Source organism: Ambystoma mexicanum, chromosome 1q, assembly GCF_040938575.1.
Source record: "Ambystoma mexicanum isolate Mex_15411 chromosome 1q, UKY_AmexF1_1, whole genome shotgun sequence".
Classification (NCBI taxonomy): Eukaryota; Metazoa; Chordata; class Amphibia; order Caudata; family Ambystomatidae; genus Ambystoma; species Ambystoma mexicanum.
The window spans coordinates 766,436,718-766,462,416 of record NC_090922.1 but is presented as its reverse complement, the minus strand read 5'-3'; positions in this window follow the sequence as shown (position 1 = coordinate 766,462,416).

Genomic DNA, 25,699 nt, shown 5'->3' with positions numbered 1-25,699 from the left:
CTTGCTGGCATTGAGGCAGAGATCATTGGCAGAGCACCATGCCAGAATGGCAGTCAGGAATAAGGCAGGAGTAGGAGGAGATAGGGGAAGGCGAGTTGTGTGTTGTCTGCATAACACTGGAAGTGAGGAGAGTAGGTGGAGATCAGGTGGGCCAAAGGGGCCAGGTAGATGTTGAAGAACCATGGCGATAGGATAGAGCCCTGAGGGACGTCACAAGTAGAGAGTGATGTGGAGGACAAAAGCGGGCCTATTTGCACCTGGGAGGGTCTGTTAGAGAGTGAAGAGGTAAGCCACGCCAGTGCCCGGTCTGTGATCACTTAGCCGGTTTATGAGGATGGAGTGGTTGACAGTGTCAAAGGCAGAGGAGAGATCGAGGAGGATCAGGACAGATGGAGAGTATGTCTTCACATAATAGTTAACATGCAGGGTTTGAAATTGTTAGGAGCTATTTAGCTAATGGATAAAGCCTAGAAAAGCATGGCTCGGTGGACACCAATAGCTACCAGGAACAACATTTGGCTTCCTAAGCCAACTGGTGCTATACAAATATATTGACATTAACTACATGTCTGGGGATTTCTACAAAGGTTTAATATAATAAAACCTTTAGAAAACAGGCAAAGCATATGTACTAAGCACAAACCTATAGTTGCATATCATTTGGAAGTTAGATTTATTGTATAATTCAAGAGGTGCATAAACTTGAAGGTAAAATGCTGTTTTATTTTCCATGAAGCACAATTATTTGTCAAGTATGTATCTCTTCCACTGTCCAGCCTTTGGAAGTGTTATTAAAGATACTTAAAACGGCCCCAAAGTGGGATTGGAGTAGTTGTGTTTATGTGAATAATAAATGTAAAAACTTGGGAGTCAGAAACATTTTAAAAGGGTTTCAAATATTAACAACAAAATGATACATATGCTCTATGTTTTGCCCATCCAAATTCTCCATGACTTTTAATTAGAACAAAATATACGATAATGCAAGCTCCTCGCAGTGTACTTCCCAAGATGTGCCTATTTAAGCGGAATGTGCGGTTCCTGTAGTCCCATCAAACCAGATCTAAAAAGCACCACTTCAGAAGGGCTAATGCATTGGTGTATTGATTGCCGGCCTAGTATGTGCCTACGTGAAGTGATTTGCTTCAAAGCCTGTCATTTGAAAATAAGAGTCATGCTTTTAAAGCAAAAAGAACAGTCAGGAACTGTGAAAATGGTTCTAAAAAGTCGTGGATCTGTTAACAGTAAAAACATTTTTTTAAAGTTATGGAATGCAGTGCCCATTCATTCCTACTTACACTTAAGTAAGAAAACTATTGGCATTGTCAAGGCGTGCTCTATGAGAGCTACCCAGCGCTGGCCAATGGGGCGGCTCTTGCCGGTCCAAGAATCGGCATCAGATGTCTGGCCGGAGTTTAGGGCCGGCCTGCCTCAGCCCCGGCCTGGGGGCTTGGTGATCAAATGTGCTCTGTGCGAGTGCATACAGAGCAGATTACGTTACCGAACATCCAGCTGCCAACAAGGATTCTGGTAACTGTAGTCTCTCAGTCAAGATGGCGGGGTTGTTACAACTGTACACGTTTTACCCAGGGACTTCGTTTCACCAAAATGCCTGGGGTAGCAGAAGTGACATCACACAACCCTTTACCTGACCCCATCCCAAAGTGACATCACGGGAAGCAATGGAACACGACCTTTCACCCCACGACAAAACAGGAAGTGGCATCACATAGCATTGTTTCTGAGTACACTACAGAAAATATGGTTACGATATCACTGTAAAGTGATAAACATTTCATACAAGTATGGATCACCATATGCATCGTTAATATCAGTGTGTATAGGCCCCCATTACCGAATCACTGTGAATGCAAGCAGACATCCAAGGTCAAACAACAATGATGTGTTATTATATAGCACTTACCCTTAAGCGCTTCATATAGAACAAATATACATACAATATCACCCAGCCCGTGTTGGTACTCATTTATCAACTTCAGCAGGATGAAAGGCTGAGTTGTCCTTGCTGGGAGTCGAACCTGCAACCTGCAGATCACGCACACATTACAGCAACCAGCGCTCAAACCACTGAGCTATCTTACCGGCTATAGCCATCAGAAAACCAGCAACTCCAGAAACAAAGAGCCACATGATGCTGGCCCCAGCCCATGAGCCTCAATATAAAAAAAAAAGTTAAATGTCAAAGGTATTTGTACCGCGCACCGTCACCAACAGAGTTGGTCCCAGGCGCTCTGGCGGATCTGCAAACGAGAAGGTGGGATGGGTTAGTAGGTGAAGCAGGAGTAGGATAATGAGAGGAGTGGTGTTCCGTTGGCAGCTTCAACTCGGTATACACCAGGTGCTGAGCTTTGGTGCAAGTATCGGATCGATGTCAGTCCTCGTGTGCTGTTGGTGCGGCTTATGTTTTGTTGCGGTGTTGTGAAGTGCGTGCGGGTTGTTGTGCAAGAGATGGTTGCGTTAGATTTTTGAGCGAATAAATAAGATTTTTTTAGGGGTCGCTAGGGAGACTACAGGGGTCGCAGTTGCGACCCCTAAATGACGTCCATGGTTTTGCCTACCATATTTCTTCTTTTTACTATAGTTTGTTCACTTTTCAGTCAATCTTTTATAAAGCAGAGCATTGTTGAAAGCCAAAAAGCGGGGCGGGGCGAGGAGGGGAGAGGAGTGTGCAAGTGAGTCGTGAATATTTGCCCAGGATGTCATGTGGCAAGAGAATTTACAATCCTGGAGACTGGAGGATTTTCCCTGACTCTGGCCCTGTGCTGCTTTTCAGGGCACAAGGAAATGATAAAATGTGGGTGGGCTTTGTTGCTTTTTTTTCTCCAGAGGGCAGACATAGGACGACACCTTGATTGTTTTTCAGGCTGACAGTCCTGCTCAATTGTTTGGGTACCATTTCGCCCAGACTGTCAAAGCACATCTCATATTTGGATATGTTGTTTTCCAGGAACTATTGCACTATAGATAGCTGGGTTTAAAAGGTGAACACCTTTTATATTTTGCCAGCGTAGTTATTGGAAAGAAACAGCATGAAAGAAATTGCACAATTTTTAAACTATTATTTTGAACATTTCCTTTGAGCCGAGTTTAACTGCCAGCTCTGCCATCCCCCCCCACCTCCCCCTTTGATCCCGTCCTCTCCTCCAAACCCCGCCCCCACCCCAGCCCTTGTGGGATCCCCCTTTAAATATTTTACATCTCCACCACTGGAGTGGAACTACATGTGCACTGAAAGCCAAAATGCGTGACTGCATTTGGTTCGCTTCGCAGTGTCTTTGGTGAAACACTACTCACACCGTCCAGGCGCTATCCGAAATACGGACAAACGAATGCGGAATGGCTTCTTTTACTTTGAAGCGCTCCCGCTTGCTATCCCTCAGTGGTATTACTTGCTGTTCACGGCGACTCCGCTTGGAAGTCTGAAACGTGTCACGAGCCGTATCTCAGTACCCATCCCCTACCCAACCTGTATACGACGGGAAAAAAAAACACTGCTACTCTCCCTCGATTCTTGAGAAAAATAAAAACTCCTCAAGTTAAGTGACATCAATCTGGGAAATTCACAAAAATGTCTCCAACACAACCGAAACGGGATAACAAAATGGAATTTGAAGGAGGTAGCTGTGTTCCGGTTGTGAGCTAAATTGTGTGAACTGTCCCGCCCCTGTCGCCTCAAGCGTTTACCTGTTTATAAATATTCTTCCATGGATCACGTGTCTCTATTAGAGGGCGACGATGACTGCGCCATTGCTGAGGGCTCCGGCGTCGTCGTGCAGGCCCAAAAACAGACGAATCCGAGCAGCCGCAGAGTTGCGTGGCCCGCGGTTCGCGATACCGCTCTCAAGGTCGCCTAGTCCGGACGCCGCCTACCTCTACCGGTACACTATTAAGAGGGCAGAGCAGCGAGCAGGTTGTGCCGTACAAGCGCAAAGGCGCTTCCTTTGCCGCAATGCTTTTACGACGCAGACTCGAGCTGTAACGGCCGCCCGGGAAGGTTTGGTCAGAGATAACTGGCGCGCGGTAAAGTACCGTACGGTGCCGCCGACACCAGAAAGCGAAAACCATTTAAGACGGCACATGTTGTTAAATGCGGCGACTCCTGTGAGAAAAGGAGACACCAGCAACCATGTTCTGGTGCGGAGGCGCGCAACACCATTGGGCTATTTGGGTTTCCGCGCTCCGCACCCCCTCGGCATTCTGGACCAACACGCACCGCCCTTCGCATACTTGCCAACCCTACTGATTTAGGTAGTAGGCTACTGCTTTTTAAGCAGTCTTACCGCCTACAGGTTTGGGCGACAGATCCTACTGCTTTTTACAGTGGCAGGTAATTTATGTGATTTAAGGCAATTAATCTGTGCGTTCGGGGTGTGGGGGTGGGGGTGGGCGGGTAAGTGATACATTTGAATGGTGGGCTCAGATCAATCCACTGACCCACAGCCACATGACTGCTGTTTGTGCCACCTACTCTTCTGACTCTATGCATTTGTATGCTGCTGCTGCCCTTCAAGATGGGGTTGTGCAACAAGTTTGTGCCACATATACTGACTCTATGCATTTGTATGCTGCTGCCTCCCTTCAATATGGGGTTGGCAACATGTTTGTGCCACCTATGCTCACTCCTATGCATTCGTTTGCTGCTGTTGCCGCCGCCCTAGATGATGGTCGGGCAAAAACTGTATGCCTTTGCTAGCACCAATATAACTAAGTTAAGCCGCCTCCTGCAACATGTATGTATGTCTCTCACAAGCACTTATGTATGTTGAACAAAAACAGAACAGCAGATGGGATCCAGCCCTGTTAATATTTTTTCAATGTTTTGGGATTCAACCCTGTTAATACTAATTCGATTGTTTTTTGGATCTAACCCAGTTACTTTTTGTATCAGGTCTAATTTGACTGGGAACTGGAGTGCGCGCCTCGCCATCTCCACTTAAGTAACTAAGTAAGCCTTCTTAACAGCGCTGCAATGCCGGAGGGCTGTCATGCGCTTTACAAATGCAAATAAATAGGTGACTCAACAGTGAAGGCAAGTGGCAAAGCGTACCACCATCACACAGCATCTGCCTATCGGACAGAGGAGGGCATCCGTCTCCATGTTGTTCAGTGTTCAACCTGCACTAGAGGAATAAATATGTACTGCACTGGCTGCTGCTACAGAGCAGTGGCAAAACATTGCCTACCAGCTCTGTGTGATTATTTTTTGTGAAGTTAGGTAATTGAATTTGGTGTTAACCTACCATAAACATTTGAGCATCTTTCCATGTGCTGTTTGATAGGTTGTGCATTTTAGAATGCTCCAGTGGTGCCAACACTTTTTGTTTTGTAATTTCCTGTGATGTCATTGTTATGCAAAGTATTATTTTTAAAACTTGAAAAATCCTACATCTTTTTGGTCACAGAATGTTGGCAAGTATGCCTTCGCCCCCCTCTCCAGAGTTCTATAATGTAGAGTAGAAAGGGGCTAGTGATACCGCTGATCTAATGAGAAACACAGTTTGTTAGCAACCGATTTAAAATGAGAAGCTCTTTGTGCATTAATGAAGTACATTGTTTTAATTCAACAGCATCTTATACAAGTATGTTGGGCATTAATGAAGTACATTATTTATTCAACAGCATCTCATACAAGTATGTTTGAGTGTGAGCGATGGGTGATTGGATCTGTGATTGACACTGTTCTGTTCTCATGGCTGGCCCTGTGATTTGCGGGCCAAGTGCTGCAAATTAAGTGTGGGCCCCTTTCTTTGCACATTTGGTAACATCACAGGAAATGACAACACAATAACCACTACCTATGTAGGCCAGCAAAAACGTAATATGGGAGGAGAATTGCCAATAACTACACTAGCAAAGTATAAAAGGTGCCCACATTTTAAGCCCAACAATTTTAATGAAATATACAAAGAAAACAAAATCCAAACATGAGACATGCGCTTTAATGGCACTTTTATGTGTTCTTGTGAGTAAATATCTGCAATGGAAACATGACAACCTGGTGTGAAATCCTAGTAGCTGGACACTTGAGCAAGCACACTTTTTTTAATGCGGGCATCAAAAACACAGAATTGGGGTTGCATCTGCCCGTTAAAAAAAGTGGGTGGACAGTGTCCACCCACATGTATCCACTTGTGCCCTGAAAATCAGTATTGGCCAAAAACCAGAGAAAATATCCCCTCCAGTCTCCATGTTGACAACCTCTCTGGTCAAATCCTTGGTAAATATTCATGGCTCACTTCCATGCTTCATATATAATGTGAGGAAAATGTTACATTCTACTTAAACACTTTTTTGGCTTGATAAATATAGTGTGGAAATATGGCAAATAGCTAAAACGGTTTTGTGCAATATGTTTAATTGTGCTGAGGAAGGCACAGATTGTAGGCAGCTAACTGCTGCTTTGCATGTGCTTTCAAATAAAAATGCCCCATAGCTGTTCTTAACACAATGGTCTCTTAAATAGGATATCAATAGTAAATTGCACCCACTTTGAACGCTCTGCTTCAAGAAAGTGATCAGCAGTGCCTATTGGGCCGCTGGGAGCGGGGGTGGCGTTTTCTCGCCAGAGTCGCAGCGGGAGGTTGACTGGAACAAGTTACATCACCAGAAGAAACAAAAGAAACTCTGAGGGACAGCCACTTTTGAAAAATATTTGCCAGCAAGCTTCCCTGTCATGCAGGCTGCAGCGTGTGCCGCCCGTGCGCTCTGAGTGGACTGCAGCAAGCTTAATTGTTTTTCTTCTTTTTTATAAGGTGCCTAATACGTTCAGTTTCTAAGCGCGGATCCAGGATTCAAACCTGTTGCACTGCGTGGTCTTTCTTCCAAGAGCAGTGCGTTGCCCAAGTGCTATCCTCCGTTCTCAACTTAGGGACTCTGAGCACACGGCCCACGCTACAACATGCAAGAGGGAGTCAACTGCTCCCTCTACGTGGGGCCCTAGCATGCGTGGGGCCAAGTGCAGCCGCACATGCTGCACACGCCTAGTCCCGGCCCTGTCTGTTCTCTCTCAGCATGCCATGCACACATGCTGAAGCAGGACACAGGTGTAGGAACCACTCTACACTTTTGCTGGCAGGGAACTGAGCTTTATTTTTCCTGGATCAGCCCACATAACCCTTGTGCCCTGCTGGCACATGTCGCATTCTGACCAATGATGCAATGCTACATCTCTCCAAAAATAATGTTGTTCTACCCCATTTCTTTGATCCTTCTTTGGGGTCTCTTTATGGTCCTGTGGGGTGTTCCCCTTCTCCTTAGCCGTGGACTCTTCGTCTCCGGTGTACCTGTACTCCTCTCTGCTCTTTCCACTTTGCTCTCTTCCTCCCAGTATTTCGAGCTGGCCCCCTTGGATCTTCGAAAGAAGGAGGCTTTCCGAGTCACTCTTTTGTCAGCTCGGGCCGCTGTGATCATGGACCCCTTCGAAGGTGGCATGTCTTTGTGTTTGGATGCTTCTTTCACTATGACACTCTCACTGAGTTGCAGGTCTGAATTGTGTGCCTTTCAGCGTGTATCTACGTATTCTTTCAATCTCATTTTCTCAGCATCATCCCTTTTCCTTGCTTTCCATTCTAGGCTGGTTGATGGTCTGAGCTAGGAGGTAGGAGGGAGACTTGTGCGGAGAGGGCGCTTGAACGTCAGTTCAGCGTGGCATACCCCCGTGGAGCTGTGCAGGGTGTTGCGGTAGTCCTGCAACAGCTGATAAAGGCTTTTTTCCCAGTGGCTTTCCCGTGATGTTGGCCACTCGCCACTTTTTTATGTTGGACATGAAGCGCTCCACTGTGCCGTTGGTCTGGGCCATAGAGGAGTAAACATTCGATGGTGGAAACCCATTTAGTGGGTGAATCCTCTGAAGTGGGTGCTGGTAAAAGGAGGTCTGTTAATCTGACTTCACCATTTTTGGGATGCTGTATCTAGTGCTGGGATCAGAGCCATGACCGCGGTTGACTGCATGACTTCTACCGCAGGAAAACGAGAGTGCTCATCCAGTGCTACTAGGATGTATTCGCCATTTTGAAGTGGCCTGAAGTCTATTGTAATCTCTTCCCAGATATGGTCGGGCAGGGGCATAGTCTGGAGTGGTTAAGGTGTCGTATGTGGCTGGAGGTTGAGGCAGATGTTGTCACACTCAGCCCCTGATCTCACCTGTTTGCCCTCGTTGTCTTTGGAGGTCTGTGTTCCGGGATGTCCGGGACTTATGCAGGTAAACGCGGTGATCCTCCGTGTCTAGTGTGGGGACCGCGAGCAGCCCCGGGAAGAAGACGGGAGTTCAGGATTCCAGGAAGGTAAGAAATGAGCAGTCAATATCTGGGATGAAGCGTGGAACCAGGAAGAAAATTGAACTACTCGCAGAGTGCAGGGATGTTGCTGCAAGTCCGGAAGAACAGGATAGAGGTCCAGGAAGGAAAGGAATGAATGGCCTCAGGCAGAAGCGTAAGGGCCGGACCTAGTACTCCAGGAAGGAAGAGGGAGTGGAAAAATATCAGAGAATTGGCACAAGGAGGAGGAAGGTAACTACGAGCACATTAGCCGCGAACCTTTGAAGGGAGCATTGAGACGCACAGCGTTACGGGGGCGTGCCTGTTTTCTAGGAAGCCAGGGCTCTTGCGTAAACACTAGACTGCAACGTGTCTGAGGCACCGGCCAAGTTGGGAGGATAACAGCTCCAACGTTGCGGTGCACCATAGACAAGGAAGTCCAAAAGGGGCGTAAACGGAGAATCATGACAGCATGCCCCCTCCTAAACTCCGATCCACCAGGTTTACCTGGATGAGTTAGATGGAATCTCTGCACTACGAGGGGCATTCATGTTGGAGACTGGTTCCCATGTTCGTTCGCTGGGGGGGATATGCTTTCCGTACCACTACGTACTGTAGTCGACCTCTTCTGTATCTAGAGTCACATATCCTGGAAATCTCGAATTCAATCTGATCATCTGATCGTTGACGAGCACAGGGTTAGGTCGATGAGCTGATCTGGTGGATTGAATAGAAGGTTTGAGCAAAGAAATGTGAAAAACGGGATGAATCTTCTTCCAGGAGTATGGTAACTGAAATCGATATGTCACTGGGTTGATGACCTCTTTAATAGAAAAAGGCCCATAGAATTTGGGAGCCAGTTTATTAGGTTGCAGATGGAAGACAGCCAGACCTTGTCACCAATTCCATACACAGGACCGGGTCTCCGTTTAGCATTGGCATGTTTTTTGACATCCATTCTGGCCTTTTCTAAATGTTCTTAACATCCTTATGTACAGTGACCAGTCGTTCAATCCAGGAATCGACCGACGGAACCCGGGTGGAATGAGGTAGGATTGTTGGCAGGACAGATGGATGGAAACCTTGACTGCAGAAGAAGGGGCTTCTCTTGATAGCAGAGTTGTCATAATTGTTATAGGCAAATTCAGCAACTGGAATTAAAACCGTCCAATCATCCTGGACCTTGGCTGAAAAGCACCGCAAATACTGTTCTAGGGTCTGATTTACTCGCTCTGTTATCCCATTGTTCTGGGGGTGGTATCCAGAAGACAAGGCACGTTGAATACCTAACATGTGACACAGGTGTTTCCAGAATTGGGAAATGTACTGAGGACCACGGTCTGAAATTATCTTGGCAGGGAGACCATGCAGCCTAAAGATGTGATTTTAAAAATATTCCTGCCATTTCTTGTGCTGAAGGCAAATTGTACAAGGGGGTGAAGTGAGCCATGTTGGTGAATAGATCGATGGTAGTAAACCCCATGGAAGGGGGCAATTCCACAAAGAAGTCGTGGTGATTATTTCCCAAGGACGCTCTGGCAATGTAGGTTGGTGGAGAAGACCTGCAGGTTTTCTATTATCACACTTATTCAGACTTAAGACAGCGCAGGCTTGGACATAAGCCCTTACTCTGTCGATCATCTTAGGCCACCAAAATTGTCTCTGAATGAGGCGAACAGTGGCAGTAACGCCTCAATGCCCGGAATGGAAGTTATCATGACAGAGGTTTATAATCTTGGTTCTCAGTTTTTGCGTCGGTACCGCCAGTCTCTTATCTTTGAAGAGGTAGCCATCTTTAGCGACTAAGGTCCAGTGGTTTGTCTTGATGTAATCCTTCCAGAGATCAGAAGGTGGTGTTTCGGCATGGATATTTTCCAATAAGGAGTTGGCCTGGGCCACGAAAACCGTGTCGGGAAACATCTTTGGAAAGGTGCGAGCCTCAACTGGCTCGTAATCAGGACGCCTGGATAATGCATCAGCGAGAAATTCTTTCTCCAGGACTGAATAGTGGGTCTCGCTCGGAGTTAGTGTTCGGGATAGGTAAGCGATGGGATGTTCCGACTTCTCCTCAAATTCTTGTTTTAGCACAGCCCCAATTGCATGATCTGAGGCATCAGTTTCTACCGGGAAGGGTTTATTGATATCCAGTTGAGCCAAGATGGGACCTTGAGTAAATCTTTGTTTTAGCTCTTGAAAGGCTGTCTCTTGAGCATCAGACCAATTGAAGGGAATGTCTTTCTTCAGCAATGCAACTATCGGCTGTACAATGTCAGAGAAGGTTCTAATGAATTTCCGGAAAAAATTGGCAAGTCCCAGGAAGGATTTAATCTGTTTTACTGTTGTAGGGGCTGGCCATGAAAGAATAGAGTCAACCTTGGCGGGGTCCATTTCTATTCCCTTGGAACTCAGAACGAACCCTAGGTAAAGAACAGTTTGGACATGAAATATGCATTTTTCTGGTTTAACCAGGAGCTTGTTCTCTCGTAGACGTTGTAGAACCAATGTCACATGTTCCTGATGTTACTGGGAATCATTTGAATAGATCAATATGTCATCCAAGTATACTATGACAAAGAGAAACAGCATATCTCAAAAGACTCTGTCCATGAAGCGCTGAAACACCGCAGGGGCGTTGGCAAGACAAAATGGCATTACCAGATATTCAAAATGTCCAAAGGGCACCCTGAAGGCGGTCTTCCACTCGTCGCCTTACTTTATTCGGATGAGATGGTAGGCGCCCTGTAGGTCTGGTTTAGTAAAGATTACAGCACCCCAAACAGCTTCCAATATGTTGGAAATGAGCGGCAGAGGGTAACGATCCTTAAGGGTGCATTTGTTAAGGCCCTGATAGTCCTGGCAGGGCCGGAGTTCCTTCACGTCCTTCTTGGGCACGAAGAACAAAGAGGCACCGGCTGGAGATTTAGAAGGTCGAATGGTTCCATTGACGAGATTGGTGTCTAGGTATTCCCGTAATGCCTTTTTCTTAGGTTCCGAAAGAATAAACATTCTTCCAAACTAGACAGCTAGACTGCAACGTGTCTGAGGTGTCGGCCATGTTGGGAGGATAACAGCTCCAACGTTGCGGTGCACCATGGACCTAAGGGGCGTAAACGGCGAATCATGACAGATGTGGCAGGATTTCAGCGTGGCTTCAATTTGTTCATCCATGCCAGGGAACCACACTTTTTTTCGTAGTTGTCGTTTCGTTGACACTATTCCACAGGGACCTTCGTGTGCCATATCGACAACCCGCTAGTGCAGCAATGCTGGAGTCACTATCCTGTCACCTTATATCACCAAGTTCGAAGGCATGATGGACAGTTCATCTTTCTCCTTCATGAGCGTTTTCCAGAGGCGGTGGTCGATGGTGGGGTTGAACTGTACTGCCAGCTCTGTCAAACTCTACCTGAGTTCCAGTGTGGGGTCTTCAGCCGTCGCTTGCTGTAGTGCGGCCAGATGTATTGTCAGTGGGATGGCATGGTGCACCACATAATTGACATAGCAGTCTGCCCGGGTGCATGCCAGAAGGTCCCTAGACGAGGTCTGCTGGATTTTCTTCCTTTCCTGGTTTGTGGACGATATTGAAATGATAGTCATGTAGACGTAGACTCCATCTGGCAATACAGGGCAGCATTTAGGCTGTGGTTTTGCCATTTATGGTGATGAGTGCCTGATGATCTATAATCCCTGTGGAGGGCTTTCCGTATAGAAACAGAAGTGCTTGCACACCCATACGACGATGAGGCTCTCCTTTTCTGCATGTGAATAGTGCTGTTCGGGGTCTGTCAGACTTTTGCTAGAAAAGCATAGGTTACAGTCTCTCACTGCCCTTGTGTTGGGCCAAGATAGCTCTTAGTCCCACAGGGCTAACATCCACTGTGACCTCCGTATGTAGATTGCGATCGAAGACCTGCAAACCAATGCTGTTATTTGCTTTCTGATCTGGTCAAAGGATTCTTCATGAGCTGTTGTCCAGGAAAATGTGCTGTCTTTCACTGTAAGGTTGCACAGTGGGGCACCCGTGGAAGTGAAGTCTGAGAGATAGTGAGTGCAGTAGCTGGCTAACCCAAGAAAGGAACAGGCTTGAGCAACATTCGTAGGAAGTGGGGCCTCCGTTACAGCTTTGATCTTGTGTCTTGTTCTATGCCTTTGTCAGGAAATGTGTCTGATAAATGTGAGTTTGTTGAATGCACACTTTTCCTTGTTGAGAGTGAGGTTCTTTTCTGGAGTGCCTTGCAGACTTTCAGTATTGTGGCTATGACCTAAGAATATGAGGATATTATCGCTGTTATTGATGCAGTGTATGATGTGGCTGATAACAGAAAGTTCGGGAGAATTCTCTGTTTAGGCTGAATTTCCTAACCTAGTGAGACCCCCAGCAGCTTTGCTGGATTTTTGGGGTTTATTTTTTTCTCCTGCCAAGAGTGAGACTCTTTTACCCTCACTCTTGGGCATGATTTGAGTGCGTTTCTTTGACTCTAGATGTGTTTAATGGGCTATGGGGTCTTTTACTCCATAGGGCTTCATGTGTTTTTGTGATGTGTTACACAGCACCCTCGGTGCAGTGACACAGGGGTGTCATAGTGACCCCCCAATATAGACTCCATACCCTGGGACTGACTACTGTCTCCCAGGGCATGTAAAGTCACCATTGACTTTACTAGTCTCAATTTCTGAACAGAACCCGTAAAAACCATCATATTGTCGACGTACTGGCCGGGGCAATTCAATTGCCCCGGGGTCTATTAGTCGAGGGGGCACGTCTCCGTCCCCCCTGATCGAGTTTTGGCTGGTGGCAGTGGATACCACTTTTTATATTCGACCGCGAATATATCTCTATGGGATTTCCCATTGTTCGAGGCTACCAACTTTAATTACTTAATTCCTATAGCCTTGAACATACCACCGGTTTATTTAATATTTAATTTCCGGTTGGTATTTTTTGTCAAAACTCGGTTCTAAAATGGCGTTTGTGTTCGCTTCTGTGACTCCAACCCAAGTTGAGCCTGATATGATATGATAAGGCATTTGTAACGCGCCTATACACAAGTGTTTCAAGGCGCGACGAGGCAGGGGGGAACAAGGGGAGACAGACAACGATCTTACTAGGCCAGGTGTCATTCAGATCGCACAAGTGCAAGGGTAGAGGGGAAGGGAAAAGTGCATGGGGGAGAGGGGAAAGTGCAGTACAGGGTTATTAGCATACAGCATACAGGATAAATAACAAGGGCCAGCTGGTGGCAAGTGCGAGGTAAGTGCAGACAAGTGCTGGCAAGGGGGGCTGTATGGATACAGACACAGTCCCGTAGTGCAGGGGTTGCCGTGGAGGCAGTGCAGGGGAGAGTGGCTGGGCCGAGAACGGTGAATGGCCCAGTTGCAGATTCAGTGCAGTTTCAGTAGTATTAGCAGGGGAGAGGGAGAGAGAAAGCGGAGGCAAAGAGGAAGGTTTTGAGGTGCTTCCGGAACCGGAGGTGGTTCTCCTCAAGTTTCAGGGAGGTAGGAAGGCTGTTCCAGAGGGAGGCCCCTGCAGTGGAAAGAGATCTGCCCCCAACTCGTTGTTTGGAGAAGCGGCTGACCCTGAGGGAGTTGGAGGCGGATGAGCGAAGAGCTCGAGAAGGAAGATATTTAGGAAGAGAGAGTTGAAGGTATTTTGGCCCAAGGCCCCAGACGGCCTTGTGGACAATGCAGAGGGTTTTGAACTTGATCCTCAGTCACTGGGAGGCAGTGTAGTGATTTCAGTCCTGGAGAGATACGGTCCCTGGGCTTGAGGCCAAGGACAAGTCTTGCAGTCCTGTTCTGGATGAGTTGCAAAGGGCGGAGAGTAGAGGCGGGCAGATTAAGATAGAGGCTGTTACAGTAGTCCAGCTTAGAGAGAACCAGGGCTCTAGAGACAGTGAGCTTCTGGGGGAAGGAGAGGAAAGGAAGGATACCTCTGAGGAGGTGTAGCTGGTAGTGTGACTTCTTAGATACGTCGGATATGTGAGGAGAGAAGGAGAGTGTGGAGTCGAAGATGACCCCAAGGTTTTTTGCCTTGCAGGTAGGAGCAGGAAGAGGGCCCAGAGAGGCCGGCCAGAGAGCAGCAGGGAAGGAGGGAGTGGGAGTGCCGATGAGTAGAATCTCAGTCTTACTGGCATTAAGGCAGAGGTCGTTGGCGGCACACCATTCCTGGATAGCAGAAAGACAGTCAGAGATGAGGGAAGTAGAAGAGGAGGCCAAGGGTAGCCTGAAAATGAGTTGGGTATCATCCGCATAGCACTGAAAGTAGGGGCAGAGAGCGGCGATGTGGTGGGCGAGAAGTGCCAGATACTGGTTGAACAGCCAGGGAGAGAGGTTAGATCCCTGGGGGACACCACAGGTAGAGAAGAAGATGTCAGAGAGGAAAGACCCCAGTTGGACCTGGGAGGGTCGATTTGAGAGGAAAGAGGTCAGCCACGTCAGAGCCTGACCAGTGATACCGAGGTTATCACGGAGACGGTTGAGCAGGATGGTATGGTTGACAGTATCAAAGGCAGAAGAGAGATCAAGCAAAATGAGAACACATGGAATGTTAGTCAAGGTTCGAGAGCAGGTCCTCACGGATGTTCAGGAGAGCAGTTTCCGTGCTTCTGGCAGCTCTGAAGCCAGATTGATGGTCATGAAGACTACCAACACATTCAGCATGGAGATTAAGCTGGGAGATGGCCAGTTTCTCCAGGAGCTTGCCCAGGAAGGGAGTGATAGAGATTGGGCGATAGTTAGCTGGGCAGGAAAGGTCGGAAGAGGGTTTCTTAAGAAGGGGGTGCACAAGGGAGTGCTTGAGAGGGGATGGGAAGACTCCAGAGGCGAAGGAGTGATTGCAGAAGTCAGCAAGGGCAGGAGCCAAGGAGTCAATGTGGTCCTTGATAGTTTTGGAGGAACAGGGGTGGACCTGTTTTGACGAGACTTTCATAGATCGGACTTGTCTTGAAACCTTGTCAGCAGAAAAAAGGGGAAAGGAAGAGAAGGAGAGAGGAGGGGTGGCTGCAGAAGAGCCAGAGGAAGGGCAGGGAATAGAGGGGGGGAGGTTATAGGAGGAGAGTGAGGACAGGATGTCCTGAGTTTTTGAAATGAAGTGAGAGGCCAGTGCCGTGCAGAGGGCCTGGGAGGGGACAGGAGAGGTAGAGACTGCAGCAGGGTTGGCCAGCTCCTTACAGATTTTAAAGAGTTCGGTCGAATTGTTAGATGCCGCAGAGATGCGGGCTTGGATAAGGGCTCTCTTCTTGGTGAGAACGGAGAGCCGGTATTGCCTTTGGAGCAGGCGACAGGCCAGTTTGTCAGAGGATGAACATGAAGCACGCCATTTCCTCTCTGCCACCCTGCACTTGCGTTTAAGGGTGACGAGATCCGAGTCATACCAGGAGTTACATTTGGCTTTGGGCTTCAGGCGGATTCTCATGACAGGGGCAAGGATATCAAGAGTATCAGATATAGCAGAGTGGAGAGTGGAGAGGGCTATGTCAGGGTGGGAGTCAGCCGAAGGGGGAGGAGGGGGCAAGAAGGTGGCAGCGAAAGACTCAACTGACACGCGCTTCATGGGTCGGATGACCGAGAAGGAAGGTGGCAGTGATGGGGGTGGCTTTGCCTGTGGGGTAGAGAGGGTGAGGTGGGAGGAGAGGAGAAAGTGATCACTCCAGGAGAGAGGAGTGGAGAGAGGGACAGAGAGGGGAAGGTCAGAGGAGATCAGGGCAGAGTGTGCCCTGCAGAATGAGTCGGCCCAGACGGGAGAATAGAGAGGGAGAGAGAGTCGCAGAGGTTGCGAAAGAGTCCAGAGGGGGGGACAGGAGGCATCCAGGTGGATGTTGAAGTCTCCAAGAAAGAGGAGTTGAGTGGTTGAGGACAGGAGTGAGGAGGAGAGGTCCGCCCACTCGGAGAGGAAGGAGGAAATTTGACCAGGTGGCCGATAGATAGTAGCCACGGTAAGGGAATGGCTAGGAGAGAGAGAGAGTCGGCAGACAAGACATTCAAAAGAGGAGTAGGTCTGCATGGGAGTAACAGTGGCAGGAATCCACTCAGGGAAGATAAGGGACATACCTCCCCCCGCACGTTTGGGCCTGGGCACAGAGAGGATCTTGTAACCGTCGGGTAGGAGTGTGTCAAAGCTGGTGACAGAGCTGGCCGTGAACCATGTCTCAGTGAGACCGAGTACGTCAAGGTCAAGTTCCTCAAGAAGGCGGCAGATATCAGAGGAATGTTTGACGGCAGAGCGAGAGTTAAGAGTGGCAATGTGGAGAAGTTTGCCATCTTTGAGGGACTTCCGGGGAGGGGTACAGATCAGAGGTATGCCCTGCGGAGGTGAAGAAGGAGCACGAGAGGGGGTGGGGAGGGAGGGAAGAGGCAGGTTAGTCGAGGACAGAGGAGGGGGCACAGCAGGAGAGGAAAGGAAGTTGATGAGGCGTGGGAAGCGTCTATCGAAGAGGTGAAGGTTGGCCTGAGGGCCTTGGACCAAGACGGTCCCATTAGCATAGACATTAATGATGGCCTTAGAGGAGTGGAAGGAAGCCAAGAGGACATCCCAACGGGTGCCACCATTAATGGGAGAAGAGGAGAAACGAGAGAGCACAGAGACCATACGAATGGTCCATAGGTCAGGAGAAGGCACGAAAAAGAGGATGTCAGTGAGAGTTTCCTTGGAGGAGGCACTAGTGTAGGTGTCAGCGATAGGGAGGCCTGGGTTGGAGACCAGGATGTCCTTTTTAAACTTTTTCCTACCAGATTTAGTGAGGAGAGCAGGATAGTCCATGGAGAAGCAGTTAGAAAAGAAGCCACAGAAGCCCTCCAAAGTGGTGCCACTCTGTCTGGGGTACTTAGGAGGGGTGGAGGGGGATTTAGGCACCCTGGACTGAGTTGCCTAGGCAACTCAAGTCGCACTCCATCCTCATTGGCCTAAGTGGTGAATGGGGGTTTTCTGCATAAAAGCAGGGCTTTGGGGACTGGAACTTTAGAAGTCGCCACAGGACCTAAGAATCCGACGAGGGAGAAGCTGAGCCGACCTGCTAAGACGACACCACCGGTGGAGCCCTGCTGAACCGTCTCACCACTTTTCCCAACGACAGAGGAGATCTCCAGCCCGGAGAGTCTTCTTCCTTCGACTGGTGGGGATAACCAGCCTGCTTCCTTTTTCGCTTCCTGGAGCATCTCGTGGCTGCCTTGCCTGTGCCAAGCACCCCGGCAACCGGGATACCACGTTTTACCTCTAACCGGAAAACTCCGCAGCTGGCTTCTTCCCTGGCAGTGCAACAACTTCATCTTTCCTCCAAGTCGAGATCTTCTCTTCTTCTGGACGACGCCGCGACTTGCAACCGCTGCCAGGAACAACTGCCCCCGCTGGAGGATCCTTTCCACTTAAGGTACCGTGTTCTGCCTGGCTTCCCCTGCAAGACTTTTTAAGCCTGTTGTCATTGTGTGATCCTGGGTGCATTTGTGCCCTGCTCTCCAAGAGTGGGCCCGGCCTATGGACTTTGGCACACAAGTAACTTTTGACTTTCCTGCCTTGCTTAAGAGTTCCTAAGTATTAGTGTGGTGTATTTTCCTACATTTTGCCTTTTTCCCTCCCCTTTTCATTAACTTATTGGAGTGCCATCTATAGTTAAGCGCTCACCTCTGTCTGGAAATAAGTGGTGTTAACTAAGACTTGTCTGATAAGGAATAAGGGATGTATATATAATAATAGTAACTGTGTTGAGTGATTTACCATAATAGTGCTGGAGTGTTTCAATAAGTGTGTTTTTAAATAAATAATTATATACCTTGATACCAAAGCTCTGGTCAGTGTTTGCTTGTGCTATTGTGTGAGTGCCTAATGTGTATACTTTGCATACTGCCTAACTTCTTGAGGGAAGTCTGACTGCTCAGCCACAGCTACCAGGTAAATCTGGGTGGTACAGACTGCTACCAAGTGGGTTTACTGCCAACACCTGTAGTCCTAAATCTTTTGCAGTGATCCCCAAGGGAACTGCACTGGTTTCTGCCTAACACTTTCCAAATTTCCTTGTAAAAGATTTTGGCTGCCGGTGAAATGCCGAAATTCTGGCGTTTAGAACGATACAGGACGAGGTGCGTAGTGAAGTTTTGATATAACGTGTGATTCTTCAGTGATTTTGACCCGGTGGTAACCTTTGTTGAGGTCGAGCATTGAAAAGACACTGGCTCCATTCAGCAGATGCATCATGTCTGCTGCGTGGGGATTGCTGACATTCACGACGATGGCTTAGTTGGGGACATGCATGTCGACGCAGAGTCTTATCTGTCCCTCTAGGTCTTTCTTGGGCACTGGCACCACTGGCAAAATCCAGGAGGTGGTACCAACTGCAGGTTCAATGATATTGGTGTCAAGGAGTGCCTGTATCTCTTTCTCCACTTGGTGCTTGATATTAAATTTTATCCCTCTGTAGTGTTTTGCGGTTGGTTTTATGGAGGCATCGTTGTGATGGTCGATTTTCCTCCCTTTGGGGAAGGCTGCTTCAATTTCTGCCGCTGGTGAGATGGATCTACTTACCATCAGGTTGTATAGGACATGGATGAGCACCAGCTGAATTGCTGACCTGAAGCTGAGGATACAGCCACAGGCTGCTTTGTCCTTGATGACATGAATGGTAATAAGTGTCATGATCCCAGCAAAGGAGCACAGTTCCCATTCAGAAATACCCGGGAAGCAAGGAACTTCATATCAGTCGGTGGGTAAACAGTGGCTTCAAGCCTAGCACAAAAGGCATTTGTCTCATTCATAGCATTGCACCCATAGGCTCACATAGTGCTTACATTGGTTTTTTACTACTCAACATGGCTGCCGCCAAGTCCATTGTTAACCCACAGCACATACTACACCTATTGCAGAGGGAGCTACTTAAGCCCTGCCTCCGCTGGAGCGATTGCTTTGCGTCTTCTCAGCTGACAGCGGGTAACGCTACCAGCGATCTCCTGACAGAACCTGTCAAAGGAAAAAGAAGTTAAGAGAGATTAGTTTACACAGAAAATCAACAGAATTCCATAGTTCTACTGAAAAGACTTACCGAACCAAAGTTTTTCTGAAGTTTCTTCAGTCAGCTGTTTATTTCAGTCTCTGTATCTTCTGTCAGAAGTTCCGTCGCAGCATCTTCCTCACAGCAGCCTTCGTTCAGTCGCAGTGCCTTCATTCAGGAGTTTTCCTCCGCAGTCTCCGCCTCGCCCAAAGGTACTTCATCTACAGCTTTCTGAAAACCTGCAAAAACAAGATATTTTCGTTAATGAATGACCTATGTGAATAGTTTTTACATATGTTGCTTACCTGAAGTCCCAGCAAGTTTTTCTTCGCTTAGTTATTACGGCGCTCGTCTCTGAAGGCTGCAATTACTCAGCTAAGAGTTAATTAAACGTTTCCTCAAACCGAGTAGTCGCAGCGATACTGCAGCATCTAACCTTTCCTGAGAACCAAGAACCTGCATAATAAAAGGGGAACATTTAGTAAGGGAGATCTCTCCAACTTAGGGACTGCTCAGAATCTGACAAACTATGTATATCCTTACAGCAGCCTCTCAAGTTAAAACCTTCAAACCAACACGCCCCTGTAGAATACAGGATGGAGAGCTGCACAAAACGTAAGCACAGGTGAGGAAGGAGGGATTTATCAAAGGCACACTGCAATACAGTTTTTTCCTGCCATTAGATATTACAGTAGTTCTATTGTTGTTTTCACAGAATAAGAGCCCAGATAACAGATCCCCTAGCTGAGAAGGCATTATGCTCCCGTGGAATCCCAGGTAAGCGTTACATTGTAATGGAGGATACAGGAATAGATCATTTATCCCAGCTTTTGGGAGAGTTAAGGGCAGAGGTCCATGCAGATAGGTCTGAAACCAACTCTCTATTGAGAGAGTTGGTGATTAACGGAGAGCACACTGAGGAATTGGGTTGCCAATTGCTAAAGTTCCAAGCAGGACAAGCACCGCTTCCTAGTGAGGTTTCACAGGGTCAAATTTCTGCTCCCAGTCCTTTACAAGTAGTTTTACCCGGGAATATTCCCCAAGCAGCCCCAGAGAAATGTACAGGAGACCCACAGTGTTTTGCAGTTTTTATGAACCAATATAATTTACACTTTTTTTGTAGACCTGGGGTCTTTGCTTCGGATCAGGCCAAGGTGGCATTTGTGTTGTTGTATTTGGTGGGGGACATGTTGCGGACTGGTCCATACCCTTAGTGAATAGAGATGATCCATTACTGAGGAATTTTCCTGGTTTTCGGCGGGAGTTAGAGAAACTTTTTGCTCATCCTGCTCAGGGTCAGACCATAGACAACAAACTGCTCTCATTATGCCAAGGTAACCAAGAATTGTTGGCTTATTTAGCCTCTTTCAATCGGTTAGTAGCAGAAACAAATTGGCCTGAGGAGAAGAGACCCCCACTCTTTCATCGAGGATTGAGAGAAGTCAAGGATATTTTAGGTCAAGTTGTGAATCCTACAGGTTGTGCCAAATGCATAGACCTGACCATGCAGCTGGATCACTGATTGCAGAACCGGCGCTCTGATCGGGCCAGATCAGAGGCTAAATCATTTTGTTTGCTTAAAAGACTCTGGAACTCGTCCAAAGACGGAGTCACCCTGAGCCCATGCAGTTAGGGGGTGTGAGACAAGAGAAGACAGCAGAACCTATGTCTCTATTGTGCTTCAGCAGTTCATCAATTACGAAACTGTCCAGTGAAACCACCATGGAAACCAGTGGGAGCAGTAGACGAGGTGGACAGAAAATGAACAGCTAGAAAACACCAACGCCCAACAAGTGTAGAGGTTTGACTTGTCGAGCCAAAAGAAGGAAATTCAGATCTCTCCTTTCGTTCTTCCAGTCATCCTAACTAGCGACCTTCAACCTTCCAAGACGTATGCTCTGGAAGCATATATGGACAGTGGTGCAATTGGAAACTATATGGATTACGAACTAGCAGTAAAGATGGGTATTTGTGTACATCCAAAGGCTGTGGTAGAAAATGTCACCACGGTAGATGGAACCCAACTAATATCCAGACCACTGACGAAGCGTACTGAAGTTTGCACTTGCTTTGCCAAGAAGGACATCGGGGAAAAGATATTGTTTGACCTAATTAGTGTTCCACAGTTTTAAAGTGATTTTAGAAATTCCATGGCTAGAGAAACCTAACCCATGGACTGGTGTGCCAAAACCATGGTTTTCACTGAGGAATGCAGGACTTCCTGCTATGTTCAAGGCGGAACCCTGAAGAGACTTTCCAGAGATTTCATGTAAAAAAAGAAAAATCTTAGGGTTGATAGGAGCCCTTATCCCGGAATACCAAGACTTTCAAGAAGTATTCGAGGACGAACAGGCTAACGTTTTGCCACCTCTTCGGCCATATGATTGCCAAATCGTTTTGATCCGGGGCTCAAAAACCCCATGCAGCAGAATATAAGCCCTAATTGAACAAGAAAATATTAATTTAAATATCTTATTTATATAATTACCTGGCTAATGAGTTCATTCGGCCCTCTAAGTCCCCCATGGCATCTCTTCTGTTTTTCGTGCCCAAGAAAGAAGTTGACTTTCGTACCTGCATAGACTACCGTGCCCTCAACCAGATCAAAGTCAAGAACCGGTACCCCCCTTCCACTCATTCCAGTGTTAATGAATCAAGTTAAGAATGCCAAGATTTTTACTAAACTAGACCTTAGAGGAGCTTGCCACTTAGTGAGAATCAAAGGAGGAGATGAATGGAAGACTGCTTTCCGCACAAAGTACAGATTGCACAAATATCAAGTCATGCCCTTTGGATTATGTAACGCCCCAGCAGCCTTCGAGAATTTTATGAACAATGTTTTATGTGAATTGCTTGATGTCTGTACCGTGAGGACATTCTCCTTCACTCAAACTCGGTCCAAGAACACATAACCCATGTAAGAGCAGTACTCCAGAAACTGCGACAACACAAGCTCTTTGTTAAACTAGAAAAATGCTCTTTCATACGACCTCAGTGGAGTTTATGGGATTCATATTGTCGCCTATGGGAATTCAAATGGGTAACCGAAAAGTCGACACAGTTCTAAATTGGCCTTCCCCTACATCACGGAAAGGAGTCAGTTTTTTAGGATTTGCAAACTTCACCAGATGCTTTATTGCAGGCTTTTCACAAATGGTTCACCCAATAACTTTGTCGACTTTACCCACCCCCATCAGGAGTTGCAAAAGAAAGTTATGGAAGATTACCATGGAGCCACATTGGAAGGCCACCCTGGAATCGCTAAAACCACGGCCAAAATCAAGATGCATTTCTGGGGGCCAACATAGATCACATTCAAACTTGTGGTATTAGTGCTCAGAATAAAAGCATAAAGCAGAAACCAGCAGGACTGCTTCAACTGTTACCCATCCCACCGGCGCCATGGCATGCCATTTCTATGGCCTTTATTACGGAGCTACCTCCTTGTCTGGGGTATAACACAATTCTTGTCATAGTGGACTTCTTTTCCAAGATGGCACATTTCATTGTCCTTAAGGGGCTTCCTACTTCCTCAGTCTTAGCGAAGGTATTCCTGGAACAAATTGTACATCTTCATGGATTTCCATCTACTGTGATCTCTGATAGGGGGGAGCCAATTTGTAGCCCAGTTCTGGAGAAAATGTTGCGACTTGGATAAGATTGAAGTGCGTCTAGCTACCAGTCAACACCCACAGACTGACGAGAGGACTATCAGACTCTTGAACAATACTTTCGATGTCTCCTCCACCAGATAGATTGTTCTTGGGTGGATGTCCTTTGGATGGCAGAGTATGCTTATAATAACTTCGAACATACTTCCACGGGCTATACTCCTTTCTACACACTGAACGGTTTACATCCTTGGACCTCCACCTTCGATCCCACAGAGTGTTTAGAGATGCCCGCGGTACAGAGCCTTCATGATAACATTACCAGAGTACAGGAAGAGGTTCTACAACATTTGTCTACAGCAAAGCAGGACCAAAAGAAATGTGCAGATAGACTTCGAAGAAAATCTTAAGTATGAGGTGGGAGACAAGGTTTGGTTGTCTTCTAAATACATTGCACTCAAAGGTCCACTTAAATTCCAACCTAGGTTTCTGGGCCCATTTCCGGTGGAGACAATTGTCAATCCCGAAGCAGTAAGGCTAAAGTTGCCATCCCACATGCAAATCCATCCAGTATTCCACGTTTTTTGATCAAACCACTGAGTCCAGTGACCAGATTACAGCCACCACCAAAACTCCTAATCCTACAAGGTAAACCAGGATTCATAGTAAAGAAAATTTTAGATTCCCAGATTGTCAAAAGGAAATTGTTAACCTAGTAGATTGGAAAGGGTTTGGTCCACAGGATAGGACTTGGGAACCTAGCTCAAATATTCATGACTCCAGATTACTTCAAAAGTTTCATCAAAACCACCCTACTAAGTCAGGACCGGAGGGTTAATCCTAGGCACGGCCCTTGGGAGTGGAGGGGACTGTCATGATCCCAGCAACAGAGCACAGTTCCCATTCAGAAATATCAGGGGAAACAAGGAACCTCATATCAGTCAGTGGGTCAACAGTGGCTTCAAGCCTGGCACAAAAGGCATTTGTCTCATTCATAGCATTGTACCCATAGGCTCACATAGCGCTTACATTGGTTTTTTTCTACACTCAACATGGCTGCCGCCAAGTCCATTCTTAACTCACAGCACATACACCTATTGCAGAGGGAGCTACTTAAGCCCCGCCTCTGCTGGAGCGCTCGCTTCGCATCCTCTCCGCTGACAGCGGGTAACTCTACCCGCAATCTCCTGACAGAACCTGTCAAAGGAAAAAGAAGTTGAGATATTAGTTTCCACAGAAAATCAACAGAATTCCATAGTTCTCCTGAAAAGACTTACCGAAGTTTTTCCAAGTGTTTCTTCAGTCAGCTGTTTATTTCATAGTCTTCGTATCTTCTGTCCGAGGTTCCGTCGCAGCCGCAGCATCTTCCTCACAGCAGTCTTCGTTCGCGGTCGCAGTGCCTTCATTCAGAAGTTTTCCTCGGCAGTCTCCGCGTCACCCGAAGGTACTTAATCTACAGCTTTCCAAAAACAAAAGGTATTTTCATTAATGAATGAACTTTGTGAATAAGAAAGACGTTTTTACATATGCTGCTTACCTGAAGTCCCAGCAAGTTTTCCTTTGCATAGTTATTACTTCGCTTGTCTCTGAGGGCTGCAATTACTCAGTTAAGACGAACTCACGTTTATTAAACGTTTCCTCAAACAGAGTACAGTCGCAGCCATACCGTAGCATCTAACCTTTTCTGAGAACCAATTTAGAAAGGGAGCTCTCCAATGCAGGGACTGCTCAGAATCTGCTTGATTTCTTCTGTCCCTAGGCCCATGACTGCGTCCGGCGTGGCTGCCCTTATCCTAACTGAATGTGTCCCAAACCATACCTTTGTTTCCCCAATTCTCCCCAAAGCTAGATCCATAACCCTTCTAAACTGGAAGCGGCTTAATGCGGACCCATCCTGGTGAATTAGCAGTGGAGCCCCCTTCCCCGAGGGCGGCCTCTGCTCGAGAAGGCCCGAGACGGCCCTGACTGGGCAAACTATGCTTCCTGCGATGGGCTGGGGAACCACTGAACCTCTGGTGGATGTTCCCTCCTGGTGCCCCTGGAGTCTTTTTCGAGAGGCTCCCACTAGGGTTTCCTATGCCCCTGCCCCCTCACTGATGGTCCAACCTTGCATACCCACCTTAAACCTGTTTTTGGGACAAATCATCATTGTTCCTTCCACCTCTATGATGCTCACCCCCCCCCCTATAGTACTGTATTCCCACAGCTTGGTCCCCAACACCTGATACGGGTCAAAACTGAAGAAAAAGAAACACCCTTGCACTGATGCCTCCAGTTTTGTCACCTGTCTGTGGTGTAGTAGGCATGTCTCTACCCAGCAATGTACTAGAATCTTCTCCTATGTGACAGGTACAGTGGGCAGGATTGAAGGCAACAGGCTAGTCCATGGTACCATGCGATGTCCATGTAACTCTTGGGAACCCTGGAGTGGTTATGACTGGAACTGCGCCCCTAGGGAATGTACCAGTGACACTGTCAATTGCTCCTACTGCCCCCTTGCTACTCCTTGCCTTTAACTGAGGCTCATGGGCTGTGGCCAGCAGCATGTGGCTCTTTGTTTCTGGAGTGGCTAGTTTCCCGATAGCTATAGACAGTAAGATAGCTTGGTTGGTTGAGTGCTGGCTGCTGCTATGTGTGTGCATGTTGTCTGTCCTACTCCCAGCAATGTCAACTCAGCCTTTCATCCTGCTGGGTTGATACATGAGTACCAACACAGGTTATATTGTATTTATATTTGTTCTATATGAAGGGCCTAACCGTAATTGCTTTATAATAACACATCTTTGTCGTCTGGCCCTGCATGTCTGCTTACCAATAGTGATTTGTTAATATGAGC